Genomic DNA, 17,223 nt, shown 5'->3' with positions numbered 1-17,223 from the left:
GGAGTGCTCAATATTTCAACAATGAGGAGTCATGATTATTGTAGATGCTCTTTAACAGATTGAGGAAATCTCCTCCTATCCCTAGTTATGTGGATTTTAAAAATCATGAATGGGTTTAATTTTTTGGCAAATATTTTCTTCATCTAGTAAAGTGATCATATTCTATTTTTCTTTTAATCTGTTAATATTATAAATTTCATTAAATGATTTTCATTTGTTAAATAAACCTTGCATTCCTGGGATAAACTCCAGCCAGTCATGATGTATTATCCTTTTTAATATGTTGGTATGTAATTTTCTTATCTTGTAATGTCCTTGTTTGGATGCAATTTTTCATTTATTTGTCTATTTGATTAAAAGGTATTTGCAAGCTTCACGAGGCCTGCAATTACATCTCTTGTGCTCGCCTTTTTTTCCCTCACATGACTAAGAATGTAATAATAGGTTGTTGAAGGAATTACTGGATGAAAGAATATATGAGCAAATTATTTCTGGTCATAATATGTGAAAAGTGCCTTATAAGCATTAAAGCATAAAGCATACCCAACTATGGGTTTATTAGTAGTAGAAGAATTAGGACTACCTTGGTGCTTTTTATAGGGTTCAGAGTATGAGGCAAAGTAATCAATTTTACTGTAGAAAATGAATTCAGAACCGGGCGGCTTTCCTCGGCTGGACTCAGGGAAGACCATATTGTATTATTTCCTCTACCTAAGGGCCCTTTTAATGCTCTGTCAGTTCTCTGGAGCCAAGAGAAGTTCAGGACTTTAATATTTACTCTTACAAATGTTGATGACTCTCTCTTCCCACGGTGAAAAAAAAAAAAATGCTGCTCATCTGATTCTGTGCCTAATTGTACATAACCATGTATGTAGATAGACATGAAAAAATCTTTTTCACGATCAAGGCTGTTACAAGAATAACACAGTGTTTATACGTGTATAATATATAACATTATATAGAGATTTGATACCTGAAAATATGATGCAGCTTCAACATAGAAGAGATAACTGCAACAGAGAAATAAACACGTGTCTGTAAAATGCTACATTACCCCAATTTCACTAATTGTTAAATTTAGCATTCAAGATTTTTGTTACATTTAAAAATAATGTACATGTTTACTTTAGTTTGATTTTCTTTTTTCACCTTGGAAGAATTCCTGGGTATATATGATTCTCTAAGAGATCAGAAGCAACCTTAAACTAAATGAACCACTAACCAACTAATTACAAAAACTTTAAAAGGCATAAAAATCCTTACAAGATGTACACAGATCAACGAGTATACTGGATATGGGGTCTAGCTGCTGGTCTGAGCGTCTGCTGTGGGGTAGAGCTCAGAAGTGAGAGTACTTCTCTTGAGCCTACAAAGAAAGATCTTCAAAGGGCTGTTCTTTGTTTGGAGGGATTAGCCTGCAGCATCCCTCCGCTTATTTCCTGGCACAGATCATGGCCCTGCCTTTGTTTACAATGACCAAGTCTTTGGTTCTGAATTTTTGTTTGCTTGTTTATTTTTGAGATGAAGTCTAGCTCTGTCGCCAGGCTGGAGTGCAGTGGCGCGATCTCAGCTCACCGCAACCTCTTCCTCCCGGGTTCAACCAATTCTCCTGCCTCAGCCTCCAGAGGAGCAGGCAGGTGCTGTCATGCCCAGCTAATTTTTATATTTTGTTTTAGTAGAGATGGGGTTTCACCATGTTGGCCAGGATGGCCTCAATCTCCTGACCTCATGATCCACCCACCTCGGCCTCCCAAAGTGCTGGGATTACAGGTGTGAGCCACCGTGCCTGGCCTGATTATTATTTTAGAATTAAAATATCCTAAGTTTCTGAAGCGAGAAAAGCAGTTTCCCTTCTTTCTAGTGCCTTCGGGCTGCTGGCGAAATGATGAACATGTTGAGCTTTACAAGCCAGAGATTCGATGAGAACAGAAACACACCTGCCGGGAAGAGAAAAGGCTGCTCAGAGAGAGGATTCAGAACCTGGAGCCCGCTCTGCGGGGAGGGACTGGGGCCAGGTCCTGGTTGGCTTGTGCTCTTCTCTTTTACAAGCAAGTCTCATGTATCTACAAAATCACACCAGACCACCCAAAGCTGCCCCTGCCAACTGACCACACACACCCCTGCCTGAGAGGCATGTTTCAACGTACAACAGACGCCTGCCACTCAGGGGACATCAAACGTGCATGAGAACTTGCGAACCTTGAAACAGGTGATTGTCAAAACTGGCTGAGGATTGGAACTCTGGGGAAATTTGCTAGAATATGTGTGGATTGCTGGGCCAGCTTCCCGATGGGTTGATCTTTTTTTTTTTTTTTTTTTGAGACAAGAGTCTCGCTCTGTTGCCCAGGCTGGAGTGCAGTGGCGTGATCTCGGCTCACTGCAAGCTCCGCCCCCCGGGTTCACGCCATTCTCCTGCCTCAGCCTCCTGAGTAGATGGGACTACAGGCGCCTGCCACCACACCTGGCTAATTTTTTTTTTGTATTTTTAGTAGAGACGGGGTTTAACCATGTTAGTCAGAGTGGTCTCGATCTCCTGACCTCGTGATCCGCCCGTCTTGGCCTCCCAAAGTGCTGGGATTACAGGCGTGAGCCACCGCGCCCAGCCCCGATGGGTTGATCTTTAGGTGCCTGGCTGGGAATGTGCAATCTCAGCACTGTTGCTGGGTGGTTCTGTGGAGTTCACCCTTGGTAACCACTGCACTAGACCACCTAGGTCTCTGCCACTTCCACACTGTGGACACTTCGATGGATCATTCTTTGTGGTGGGTACTGTCCAGTGCATTGCTGGATATTCAGCAGCATTTCTGAACTCTTCTTGCCAGATACCAGTAGCACCCTTCCTGTCCCCTCCCATGTCACCATATGACAACCCAAAAGATCTCCAGTCGTTGCCAAATGTTCCCAGGCAGCAAACTCCCTTCCATGGTAACTACTGTCCTAGGCTGTTTACAAGGTTATTAGTGATGGTGACAGCAATAATGAGGAACCAGGCTCTGTGCCCACCACTCACTGCATCTCACTCTGTGTAATCCTCAAGGACATATTCTTAAGCAATCTTTTCATCATTGTTTATAAAACTCAGTGAATTTAAACAGCTTTCTCAAGGTCATGGGTAATCAGTGGCCAAGCTTGATGTCCCCACTCTGTTTGACTCCAAAGTGAACTCAGGGGTCAGATAGATCCAGAGGGTGACAGAAACTTCATCCTGGAGACTGGGGGTTCTTCCAAGGCTTGTTCTTGTCACTATTTTTTTTTCTTTTTTTTTTGAGACGGAGTCTCACTCTGTCGCCCAGGAGTGCAGTGGTGCGATCTCAGCTCACTGCAAAGCTCCACCTCCTGGGTTCACACCATTCTCCTGCCTCAGCCTCCCAAGCAGCAGGGACCACAGGCACCCACCACCACGCCCGGCCAATTTTTTGTATTTTTAGTAGAGACAGGGTTTCACCGTGTTAGCCAGGATGATCTAGATCTCCTGACCTTGTGATCTGCCCGCCTCAGCCTCCCAAAGTGCTGGGATTACAGACGCGAGCCACCACACCCGGCCTCTTGTCACTGTTTAACAAAGTATAACGGCTTCTCTCTGTCTACTCTCCTGGATCCATACTCTTTAGCCTGTCAGGCCAGGCTGTCCCTACCTCACATCCCCTGATCAGTTACATTATAATCTTAGGCCTATCTTCTCTCTAACCCTGAACGTACCTTGCTCATTTTCACTGTAGGGCTGTTTCTTTCATTCAGGGGTCTCATACTCAAATGTCTATAGAGGCCTAGAGGGTAAATTAACAAACAAAGTGGGCTCAGTGCAAGATGTAAATGGCAATGGATCTTTCAGCCTCCTTTGGAGAGACCTTGGGAATGGTGGGGACTGTGGCCTCGGTGGAGCACCTGCTCTATTGAGACAGGGCAGCTGCTTCTCCATCTTGCCCTGTACTAGTCTTGCTGGATATTTTATTTTTCAAGAAATAAAATGTGGAATGTGGAATAATATGTATGACTTATCAATTTTTAAATTTTGGTGATTCTACAAGTTCAAAAAAAACCACCCGTGGCCTGGCTCTGGGCTGAAGCTGGGTTTTGGCTTGAAATCCCCTGCCCTAATTTCTCTTTGAAGACTTTTCTGCATTTATCTGAGTCCTCATCCTCCAAGGCAGGGCTCAGGCTTGGGCTCAGGCTCCCAGTCATGCATCCTTCCTGGACCACTCCTGACTCCTTTCCAGTATCCTTATCACTTGTACCACATACCTTGGCCTTTGATCCTATATATGGTTGGATTTGTCTTTACTTCACAGGTTCTTTTATCTTGTCTCCCCAAGAACAATGAGAGTTGCCTCAAGGGGTAGAACCATGCTTTTTGTTTTCTTTTGAATTCATTACAGCATAGCAAAAAGCTCAACACACAAAACATACTTAGTAAATACCTGTTCAACAGAATAAAAGCCATTCCCCATAACCAACCCTGATCTCTTGTGCTGGACTGTAAACCTACCTCCTTTTGTTAGTCCTTCACAGATTATGTGGTGGATCTGAACACATCAGGTAGAACCTTTGATAAACTTAAAGCCCTTCATTGAATCACTCTGTAGCCACCGTTTTCTCTAGGCCAAAAGCTCTAAATATTTTGAGAAAATTGTACAAGACCATCCATCCTGATTCTCATGGCTTTGGGTGTTGTTCAGAAATGAAATCTTGGTACACACACCATTTCACTGCCTCCTTTTCAGTTTCCCAATTTGGAAAAAGGAAAAATATGAATTATTCCCCTCTTCGCTTTCTTTTCTAACTGAAGTGATAGATTTCAGAGTTGTATAAAGCTAAGATTATTGTTTATCTTACCTCAGATTCAGGGAGGTGGTCAGCATTCCAACGTGCAAATCCCGAGGCAACTGTGAACAGCCATTTGGAGAATCCACCACATGGAAAATCCTCCAGGTAAATGCAAATGTTATTTATAAATAGGGCTTTGGCTTGAAATCTCTATGGTCTTAACTAGGTGTGAGTTACGTGCATGTTTTAGTTTCTAATTTTTCTTTTCTTGTTAAGAAGTAGTATATGGGCTAGGTGCGGTGGCTCACACCTGTAATTCCAGCATTTGGGAAGGCTGGGGAGGGTAGATTGTTTGAAATCAGGAGTTTGAGACCAGCCTGGCCAACAAGGTGAAACCCCATCTCTACTAAAAATACAAAAATTAGCCAGGCAAGGTGCTGTGTGCCTGTAATCCCAGCTATGTGGGAGGCTGAGGCAGGAGCATCACTTGAATTCAGGAGGCGGAGGTTGCAGTGAGCCGAGATCATGCCACTGCATTCCAGCCTGGGCAACAGAGCGAGACTCTGTCTCAAAAAAAAAAAAAAAAAAAAAATTAGCCAGGTGTGGTGGCACACACCTGTAGTCCCAGCTCTCAGGAGGCTGAGGTGGGAGGATTACTTGAGCCCAGGAGGCAGAGATTGCAATGAGCCAAGATCATGCCACTGCACTCCAACCTGGGGTGACACAGTGAGACAATGACTCAAAAAAAGAAAAAGAAAAAAAAATGGTAGTAGCGTATGCCCATTGTAGAAACTTTAGGAGACACAGATAAACAAAGAGAACATAAAAATAATCTGTAGTTCGACTATCCAGAGAACTACTCATTTTGTAGGAGTCATACACTCACACACACACCCCTTACATAGTATAGGTATCATTATAATATACAACGTATAATATAAATAATGTATAACATATATTTACACATATTATTTATACAAATGGAATCACTGTATACACACTCTTTTGACAACTGCAGAAGCAGCCAGGTTCTGTGGCTGTAAGTGATAGAAAGTCATTCTGCCTAATCTAACAAAAGAAAGCTATTGGCAGAGTACCAAGATGGTTTAAAGATTCAAATACCAATTTAAACAATCCAGCCTTGGGAAGGCTGGGGACCAGGGTGCAGCTTGGAATCTAGGCAGTGGGTCAGACTCTTTAGGGTGTCTCCCTTGGGAAGACTCAGTTCCCACCGTTTTCTGGTAGGCAGCTTTCCACTCAAGATCTGAACTGCGGAGAGAGGTCTCATTGGAGTAGCTGGGTCATGTGCCTGGACCGCTGGTATAGTTGTCCGTGTTATGTGCTGCATTAGCCTTGGGAGCACGCTCATAGTAGTCTAGGACTGTGCAGTGCCCAGCCAGAGCAATCTGTGTGGTGGCCCTTACACATACACACCCACCCTGAATAATAGCGCTTCCCAAGTTGCTGGGACAGGAGCGGGGAAATTCCCCAAAGCAAAGGTGTCACCCGTGGAACGGTGAATAAATGCTAGGCAGGCGAAAACAAAAGATGTCTTCTACATCTATTTCCCTGAACTTTATCTCATGGTCATCCTTGATGTAATGTAATATTTCCTTCCCCATAGCAGTTTTTTGTAGGTTGCATCATATTCTGTGATATGGCTATACCATACTTTATTTAGTATAATTAGACATATTGTTGTCTGTGGTGTTCACAGCTCTATCCTAAGCACGTAGGATGGTCCCTGGCACAGAGTAATGCCCAATAAGTATTTGTTAATTTAATTGTTTTCTAATTGTTTGGTATTATATAAAGCCACTGTAGACACCTCACAGGTAAATCTTAGTGCATATGGACGATTATATCTAATAGGGTGAGCAACTTATTCTGTTTGCCTGGGGCTTTCTGAACTTCCTGTGTCCTGGGCACCACCTCAATCCTGGGCAAAGGGAATCATCCCAATAGCCAAGTACCCTGCTCTGATCTGAGCCCTGGAAGCCATATCTTGCTGTTAGAGAGGGGAAGTGTAGAAAATTCAACCCAAGGAAGAGAGAAGCCGGCCCAAACCACTGAGTATCGACTGCAAACCACCCTCTATCTACCTCCTTCTTGGTGCTCCTACTCTTATCCTGCCAAGCCTTCCCAGGGGACAGTCACACCCTCACCCCAGGAGGGCTGAGAAAGAACACTGGTGCAAAGGAGGGCACAGGTCAGGAAGAGGGATTCGCTTCCGTCCCCGGCTATGAGGCATCATCCTTTCAGTCATCCCCTGAAAGCTGCACGCTGTAACTTGGTGACCCCCTTGTTTCCTTGAAGAGCATTTCGAGCCAAAACTTTTCTTCTTCTTCCTGGGGCAGAGACTGAGGTCAGTGGTGGGAGGAGTCTTGTGCATTTTCATCTACAGTAACAAGCCACACAGGAAGTACCAGGAATTCAGCCGAGTTAGGGTCACTGTGGGCCCAGAGTTGGCTTGGAGGATGAATGGCTGATGTGTGGCCACTTCTCAGAAGTGCACAGCTGGAACCTTCTAGTGGCCAATGAGCGGTGCTACATTTTTCATTCATGTACTTTCTGCAAATCCACCTTTTACTTTTATCGAAATGATACACAAATATTAGCATGATAAGGCTTATAACAAACACCATGGTCTCTTGCCCCCTCCTCTCACACCTGACCCTAACTTCCCTGAGACAACTTCTTTTTGCTCTTTTCACTCGTGTTATCCCCATGTTTTCAAATAGTATGCTTATCCCTCCATGTGTTGATTTTAAAAATGTAGGTGTTATCCGGCACAGTGGTGTTCAAAGGGTGGTCCCTCGACAGGCAACCTCGGCATCACCTGGTGAGTATTGATCCACTTATTCACTCATGTATTCTTTATTTCTCAAAAAACAAATTTTTACTGAAGGACACCATAATCTAAGCATTGTCCAGGCTGGCACGTTCCAAGACAGTCATCATCAGCCACAGATGACTTCTGAGCCCTTGAAATGGGGCTGGTCCACACTGAGATGAGCTGAATTATAAAATACACATCCGATTTTAAAGACATAGTGTAAAAGAAAAGGAATGTAATATATCTCAATGATTATGTGTTGATATGATTCTATTTTTGTCATACTATGCTAAATAAAATATGCTGTTGAAATTAATTCCACCTGTTTCTTTTATCCTTTTTGATGTGGCTACTGGAAATTTTTAAATGACATTTCCAGCAAACAGAAATGCAGATGTTTAGGTCTCTCTGACTTTCTGAATCAGAAACTCTGGGGGCAGGCTCCGCCCATCCAGGTGTGAACAAACCAGCATCCAGGTGATGCTGACGCTGCTAAAGTTTGATAACCACTGGTTTACTCCTCTGCAGATAACAAGGATTTAGAAAAGAAGGGATGGGCCTGGCACGGTGGCTCATGCCTGTAATCCCAGCACTTTGGGAGGCTGAAGCAGGCAGATCACCTGGGGTCAGAAGTTCGAAACTAGCCTGGCCAACAAGGTGAAACTCCATCTCTACTAAAAATACAAAAATTAGCCGGGTGTGATAGCGGGTACCTGTAATCCCAGCTACTCGGGAGGCTGAGGCAGGAGAATCACTTGAACCCTGGAGGCGGAGGTTGCAGTGAGCGGAGATCACGCCATTGCACTCTAGCATGGGCGACAGAACAAGTCTCCATCTCAAGGAAAAAAAAGAAAGAAGAGGGGGACGGCAATGGTGTGTGTTTGTATGGAGTCCTCGAAGCTATGTCCACCCATGAACTCTCGTTTACGTGAGTGAAAAAGAAAATCTTTTTGCCTTAACCTAGCAGGAGTTTTGTCGGCTTAAGAGTCCTGACTGGTACAGACCCTGTGAACAATTTGTCCTTCCCTGAATTGTCCTCTCTTCTCCCAAAAGTGTCTAATTTTGATAAGTTCTTCCTGACCTCCCTATTTAATGGGATGTCTCTCCCCTCCTAGTCTCTGGCCTCCCTTCCTGCTTTATTGTTTTTCCACAGCATTTATCACAATCTGACATGCTATATACTTTAATCCTTTTTTCGAGGTCTATATTCTCTCCATTAGAACAGAAGTTGCATAAAAATAGGAGTTTTTATTTGTTTTGCCTTCTGCTGTGTCCCCAACACCTAAACCAGCACTGTTTGATCAAAATATCATTTAAAAATTTCCAGTAGCCACATCAAAAAGGAAAAAAGAAACAGATGGAATTAGCATATTTTATTAAGCACAATATAATAAAAATAAAATTATGTCAACTTAGAATCATTGAGATACATTTCTTTTTTTTTTCACACTATGTCTTTAAAATCAGATGTGTATTTTATAATTCCAGTGCATCTCAGTGTGGACCAGCCCCATTTCTAGGGTTCAGTAGGCATCTGTGGCTGATGGTGACTGTTTTAGAACGTGCCAGCCTACTGTCCTTCAGTAAATATTGTTTAAAAAAAAAAAAATAGAGGCTGGGCGCGGTGTCTCACGCCTGTAATCCCAGCACTTTGGGGGGCCGAGGTGGGCAGATTATGAGGTCAGGAGATTGAGACCATCCTGGTGAACACAGTGAAACCCCGTCTCTACTAAAAATACAAAAAAATTAGCCAGGCGTGTTGGCGGGCGCCTGTAGTCCCAGCTTCTCAGGAGGCTGAGGCAGGAGAATGGCGTGAACCTGGGAGGCGACGGAGCTTGCAGTGAGCAGAGATCGTGCCACTGCACTCCAGCCTAGGAGACAGAGCGAGACCTCGTCTCAAAAAAAAAAAAAAAAAAAATAGGATACATGAGTGAATAAGTGAATCAATACTGCTCTGGAGGTTGGAATGCCCATAATAGGCAGGACAAGATCTTGGAGCATGGCACATTGGCATCAAGGGGAGAATGAAGGTTTTGATAGATGAAGCCAGAAAGATGCGTCTTCGGTTCCGGATCTATCACCTAGCAAGAGAAAGAACTGCCAAGTTGATACAAACTTAGAAACTAGTTCTAGTACAACGTCACTACAGTGGTTAAAGTTTGGGACTTTTAAAAAACAAAATGGGGACCCAATTCTTTATATGAAAATGTTGTAATGTGTTTTTAATTGGATGAGTTTGCTGAAGGAGATGAAAGGAGAGAGGCTGCCTGCTCATGTTAAGTGCCTCAAAATGGGCCTCAAAATCAATTAAAGCTAAAACTAATTAGCAGAGGAATTAATTGAAAAGGAGATTTTAAAAATTCGATTTGTTTGCAAACCATTTTAGGCACAAAATTCAGTTTCGTATTGATTTCAGGTTCCAATCTGAATCAATAAAAATCAAACATGGTTTTCAAAAGTAGAGTTGTCAGGGCCGAGATGATGATCCTCTTTGAGGGCAGTTGGTTAATAGCCTGAGGTTTTAAAAGCATCACACATGGTGCCACAGGGAGGCAGGAAACCCTAGAGTTTGCACAACTGGATGATCGTCATGGACCTCCATCACCTACATCTGCGTTGGCTGACCTTCCCCTGCATAGCTCTCGACCAAGGCAAAATTATCTTTCACTTCTGCAATCAAGCATTTCAGTGGAAAGTAATCTCCATTTATTTGTGCCAATTTTCCTAAATTGCTCAAGTGTGGCAGGAAAACATGTGAAGTGGACTCAAATCGTCTTTCTGATCTTTTTTTCCTTCATGTTCTCCCCATCGCACCCTCAACTATCATCACTTTCCCAAACTGACGGTTTTGACTTCCATCAGAAAACAGCACTAGGTAGGATGTGACATGTGACAGCTACATACGAAAGTTTTTGTTGTTGTTTGTTTTGAGTTTTGCTCTTGTCTCCCAGGCTGGAGTGTAATGGCACAATCTTGGCTCACCGCACTGCAACCTCTGCCTCCCGGGTTCAAGCGATTCTCCTGCCTCAGCCTCCTGAGTAGCTGGGATTACAGGCGCCTGCCACCATGCCAGGCTAATTTTTGAATTTTTAGTAGAGATGGGGTTTCACCATGTTGGCCAGGCTGGTCTCGAATTCCTGACCTCAGGTGATTCACCCGCCTTGGCCTCCCAAAATGCTGGAATTACAGGCGTGAGCCACCGCTCCTGGCACTACATACATAATTTAATGGACACAAGCTAATAAAAAAACCTCATCTGATAAGGACAAGTGCAGCTCCCTCAGAATGTTCCCTCTGATGGCCCCCACAAGGTGTTTCTGAATGTGCTGACTTGCCTCTTGTCTCATGATCTGTTAAGGGATCCATATCCTCTCCCAACCTCTTTCTCCTCACCTTCTTCCCTTTCTTTTCTATTCTTTCTATTGCAGGTGGCATTTTTTGGGCCCACTCTATGTGCCAAGCATTGGGTTCAGCACTCAATGCAAATAGCCTCATAGCATTCATTTATTGAAGTCCTACTCTGTGCAAGACATTGTTCTAGGCACTGAGGATACAGCAGAGAACACAAGAGTAAAATCCCTGCCCTCAAAGAGCTTATATGCTAGTGAGAAAGCAAGAGTATCTGCCATAAATTAGTACAATACAGATTGTCAAGACAGTGTGGCAATTCCTCAAAGACCTAAAAATAGATATACCATTCAACCCAGCAATCCCATTACTGGGCATATACCCAAAGGAACAGAAATTGTTCTATAATAAAGGCACATGTACATGTATGTTAATTGCAGCACTAGTCACAATAGCACAGACATGGAATCAACCTAAATGTCCGTCAATGGTAGACTGGATAAAGAAAATGTGGTGCATATATACTATGGAATGACTACTGTGTGGCCACGAAAAAGAACGAGATCATGTCCTTTTCAGGGACATGGATGGAGCTAGAAGCCATTATCCTTAGCAAACTAACACACGAATAGAAAACCAAATACCACATGTTCTCATTTATAAGTGGGAGCTAAATGATGAGAACGCACGGACACATGCGTTGGGAACAACATACACTGGGGCCTATTGAAGGGTGGGAGAGGGGTGGGAGGAGGAGGAGGATCAGGAGAAATAACTAATGGGTACTAGGTGACAAAATAATCTGTAAAACAAACCCCCATATCACAAGTTTACCTATGTAACAAATACGCACATGTACCCCTGAACACAAAATAAAAGTTAAATTAAAAATAATTTTCAGAATAGGCTTAAAGAAAACAACAACAACAAAAGCAGATTTTCAGGAAGCAGTGAGTATTAAGGAGACTGAGGCAGGACATGGGGAGAGGAGGTGCTGGTTGGGAAGTGGGTGGATTGGAACCCTATATGGGTGCCAGGAGGGCCCCCTGCAGAGGTGGCATCTGAGTAAAGAGCTGAAGGAAGTGAGCGGTCAGCCATGTGGATGACTGAGGGAATAGGAACTCAGGTGGAGAGAGCAGTCTGTTCCAAGTTCTGAGGCAGAAGCAACCCTGTGTGTTTGCAGAGCAGTCAAGAGGCCTGTGCGGCCAGAGACAAGTGAAGGAAGGGCAAGTGGGACACAAGGACAGGGGTGCTGTGAGATCCCCAGGGGTGCATGAGGACTGCGTGCGCTGGGAGCCACTGCAGCACCCTGAGCCCAGGAGCTGCAGGATCTGACTTAGGATTCAACAGGATCACGCTGCTTGCATTTTGGAGAATGGAGCAAGGAGGGTCAACTGCAGGTGCCTATCACATCTGATCATTCACACTTGAGATCATCATCACTGTTTCCCCATTTTACAGATGAGTGCTGTAAAGGCTAATCTTTTTTAAAAATGAGGAAAATCAGCTGGGCAAGGTGGCTCACGCCTGTAATCCAAACACTTTGGGAGGCCAAGGCGGGTGGATCACCTGAGGTCAGGAGTTTGAGACCAGCCTGGCCAACATGGTGAAACCCTGTCTCTACTAAAAATACAAAAATTAGCTGGGCACGATGGTGGGCGCCATCCTAGGTACTCGGGAGGCTGAGACAGGAGAATTGCTTGAACCCGGGAGGCGCAGGTTGCAATGAGCCGAGATCATGCCACTCCACTCCAGTCTGGGTGACAGAACGAGACTCCATCTCAAAAAAAAAGAAAAAAAAAAAGGGGAAATCATGACCCTTATGGAGATATAAGATGAACATCTGATAAACATTTTCATTTTACTCATAATGAAGGAACCAAGTAATTGCTATAACTGGGTCAAAGGAGAAGTCAAAAAACAGACACACTTACAGCTCAGGGATGCTGGAATAAATGGCAAATGAAGGCCAAACTGGCTCCTTCCACGGGACTTCCATAGAACAGAACAGAATTTGTATGCCTACAGACAGCAAGCATTGTGCCTTGTTATCAGTAATCTACAACTTACATAAGATTAGAGTCAGATAACCTGCAGAGGTGTCTCTGTGGCAATGCATAGCTTGGCACTGAAACACACATTTTTCCTTACAGAAGAAAAATAATCTCAGGCTTAAAGAGGTTAAGAAACATGGCTGAGTTGCCTCAAGTCACTGTCAAAACCAGGGGTTACACCCAAATTGTTGTGATTTCCAAGTCTGTGCCCTCCATCTCTTGCCTTTACCAGGCTGACATCCAGTGACTTAAGAAAAACAGATAACCTCCTAAAATATTTTCAGAGATCTGGAGAGCAGTAAAACTTGGTTATATAAAGTGATCTTCTCCAAAGAAACACATAGCTTAATATCCAAATCAACAAATATTTCCTGAATGTCTGCTCTGTGCAAAGCACAGAAATAGGGCACAGGAGACCCAAAGATAAATAAGAAATAGGTTCCAATAAGCCAGCGATTTAATGATGCAAGAAACAACCCTCGCACAGTGCGGATGCTCAGAACTCAGCGTCCTAACCCAGTGTGCTGACGGAAGACCCTTCACTCTGTTTCCTGAGTCTGTGATTTTATAAGCTACATATTCCATAACAAAGAATATGAAACACCCAGATATGCAAATATGTTCACTGTAATGCTAAATTCCACAGAAAACCACAGCTGGGGAACTTTAAGGTGAAGCATGGTGGGAGAGCTGCTTGAAGTAGCAGGATGAGAAGATAGGTAGCAAATTGGGTGGTGGTTTTTTATATAAGGAGTTAAGGGCTCAAGGATAACTCATGGGAAGGGGGAAAGGCTGTATTTTCAGAGAAAAGCTGTTGCTACTTGTGATAGTTAATTGTATGTGTCAACTGGACTAGCTCACGGGGTGCCCAGATATCTGGTCAAACATTATTCTAGGTACTGTTGCAAGGGTGTATTGGATAAAATTAACATTAAAATTGCTAAAGTAGGCCAGGCGCAGTGACTCACGCCTGTAATCCCAGCACTTTGGGAGGCCGAGATGGGCGGATCACGAAGTCAGGAGATCGAGACCATCCTGGCTAACACAGTGAAACCCCGTCTCTACTAAAAATACAAAAAATTAAAAATTAGCCGGGCGTGGTGGCGGGCGCCTGTAGTCCCAGCTACTCGGGAGGCTGAGGTAGGAGAATGGTGTGAACCCGGGAGGCGGAGCTTGCAGTGAGCCAAGATCGCACAGCCGCACTCCAGCCTGGGGGACAGAGCGAGACTCTTGTCTGAAAAAAAAAAAAAAAAAAATTGCTAAACTGGATAAAGCAGATTGCCCTTCTTGAGGTGGATGCGACTCATTCAGTCAGTTGAAGGCCTCAATAAAACAAAAGGCTGACTTCCCCCCACCCGTAAAAGAGGAAATTCCTCCTGCCTTTGAGCTCGAACAGCAGTTTTTTTCCTGCCTTTGGGTTCAAACAGAAACATCGGCTCTCCTGCGTGTCTAGCTTGCTGACTGCGGATCTTGGGACCTGTCAGCCCCTGTCATCAAATGAGCCAATTCCTTACAGTAATAAATCTTTTGGTGCATATACACATCCTACTGGTTCTGTTTCTCTGGAGAACTCTGACTAATGCTCTGTTCCACCCATTTGATTTTCTCTCCTCTCCTATGCCTAATAGATAGGAGAGATTTAATTCGTATTTATTAGAGAATTAATTTATTTTTTGGCTGCCTTTTTCTCTTCCCCATTCAAAGAATGAGAACAGGAGTGTGTCCTGAGGGATGATAGCATTTGGGAGCTTTGAATGTTTGTTTTTATGTTTTTTCTTTCTGTGTTATTTCCTTTTCTTATTTTATAAAGAATCCAGCCCCCCCCCACCCTTTTATATGTCTGATCTTGTTTGTCTATGAACCCCCAAGAAAATCACGAGAGTTTTGATTTTTTTTTTTTTCCCCAGAGTCTCTGGGCAAACTGTGACATATTCATCACATTAGTCCCAAGGATCGATTCAGCAATGTGCCTAATTAGGTGGGTGCCCCTTCTACCACGGCTCTCCTATGTGGGTCCCTTCTGAAACAATGCATCCTTCAGGGTGCTTTCAGCTACAAGCAACACAAAACTCAATTAAAAGTGTGCTAGACAGAAAGGACGTTTTTCGTCTCGCTCATGGACTGAGAAGTCTGAACACGGGATAAATCCCTGATTGGCTAATTTGCTCAACGACACCAACAGAAGACCCAGGTGCTTCCTACACTGCCAGATTGAACACAATGGACTCCTCTTGGGATCACCAAGCTGGCTCCAGCGGTTTCAGGCTTCGCCCAGAGACATGATGATATACAGCAAGAAAAGGAGCATTTCCTTCCATCGCCTCTTTTTTACTTCTGAGGACGCTTTTCCCAGAAGATGCATAGCAGGCTTTTGTTCACGTTGTTTTCTCTGTTTCGCTCCTTCTCTCTCTCTCTTTTTTTTTTTTTTTTAAGATGGAGTCTCGTTCTATTGCCCAGGCTGGAGTGTAGTGGTGTGATCTCAGCTAACTGCAACCTCTGCCTCCCACGTTCCAGCGATTCTCCCACTTCAGTGTCCCGAGTAGCTGGGACTACAGGTGCAGACTGCCATGCTTGGCTAATTTTTCTTTTTTTTCTTTTTTTTTCTTTTTTTAAGCAGAGATGGGTTTTCACCATGTTGGCCAGGCTAGTCTTGAACTCCTGACCTCAAGTGATCCACCCACCTTGGCTTCCCAAAGTGTTGGGATTATAGGCATGAGCTACTGCACCCAGCCTGTTCACATGTTCTTAACCAGAAGAGGGTCAATGTCATTCCTAAAACCATCACTGGGTCAGAAGAGAGACAGGCCTCTTTGATTGGCTTAGGCAAATTGAGATTCTCTCTCTGGAGGGCAGGAAGGGGTCCATGCTCACCAGAAAGATTTGGTTACTCAAGGAAATGTGGATAAAAATCACCTTCTATGAGGAAAGAAGTAAGCCAATGAACACTGGGGAGAAAATCAAGAGTGACAGCAGCAGATGGTATTAGGATCAAATTCTCAAATAGAGGAGCCTCCATTTTTTTATTTTTATTTTTTGAGACAGAGTGTTGCTCTGTCACCCAGGGTGGAGTGCACTGACACAATCTTGGCTCACTGTAACCTCCGCCTCCTGGGTTCAAGCGATTATCCTGCCTCAGGCTCCCAAGTAGCTGGAATTACAGATGTGCACCCCCAGGCCCAGCTAATTTTTGTATTTTTAGTAGAGACGGTGTTTCACCATGTTGGCCAGGCTGTTCTCTAACTTCTGACCTCAGGTGATCCACCCAGGTCAGCCTCGTCGGCCTCCCAGTGCTGAGATTACAGGCGTGAGCCACCGCACCTGGCCAAGGAGGCTTCTCTTAAAAATGAACCAATAGCTACTTGCCCCAGGATTAAAACAGGAACAATGGAGGAAGGGAGAACAATTTTAGGGATTTCAGATTCTGTTTACATGCATCTAAAACTCTGCTTCAAGTCTTCACAATGTACAAGAACTATTGACGGAAAATAGTATTTGTAAATTCAGGGTCCTAAACATATTTCCCTCCCTAAAGACTGAACTTGTAAACTATTGCCACATCAAGGAAAGGAGGAACATTTAAAATCATTCACATTCTTTTCCAGTACGGATGCTTTCAATACCATTTTTATTTCATCCTTCCCTCCACAGATGATCTAGGGTTACTCTGGACAGAGACCAAGAGAAAGAACTGTGGCACCTGCTTGCACCATATTTATTCTTTTCAAAATTACATCTCAAACACTTGTGCTAGCTTCAAATAATAAGAGCTAACAATTATTGGGCATTTACTCTGTGCTAAGTGCTTGGCATGTGTCATCTCATTTAAATTGTCTAACAACCAGTGAAGTTGCTAATTGCAGTGGATGTTTGTTATTTTTCCCACTTGGAATCTATTCTCACCTCCTTCTGATAGAGCTATTGCATTTCTTTTTTTTTTTTTTTTTTTTTTTGAGACAGAGTCTTGCTCTGTTGCCCAGGCTGGAGTGCAGTGGCACAATCTCAGCTCACAGCAAGCTCCGCCTCCTGGGTTCATGCCATTCTCCTGCCTCAGCCTCCCGAGTAGCTGGGACTACAGGTGCCCGCCACCACACCCAGTTAATTTTTTTGTCTTTTTAGTAGTGATGGGGTTTCACTGTGTTAGCCAGAATGGTCTCAATCTCCTGACCTCGTGATCCGCCCGCCTTGGCCTCCCAAAGTGCTGGGATTACAGGCTTGAGCCAA

General features: G+C 43.9%; 1 protein-coding gene across 2 annotated transcripts in view; it reads right to left on the bottom strand.

The window, feature by feature from the left end:
- The window catches only part of KAZN (kazrin, periplakin interacting protein), a 1,237,957-nt gene that overhangs the window by 759,925 nt on the left and 460,809 nt on the right, over positions 1-17,223 (bottom strand). The gene's annotated exons all lie outside the window — the stretch shown is intronic.

Source organism: Papio anubis, chromosome 1 (genome assembly GCF_008728515.1).
Source record: "Papio anubis isolate 15944 chromosome 1, Panubis1.0, whole genome shotgun sequence".
Classification (NCBI taxonomy): Eukaryota; Metazoa; Chordata; class Mammalia; order Primates; family Cercopithecidae; genus Papio; species Papio anubis.
Note: the sequence above shows the minus strand (reverse complement) of the source record. Positions and strands in the feature narration are given on the sequence as shown.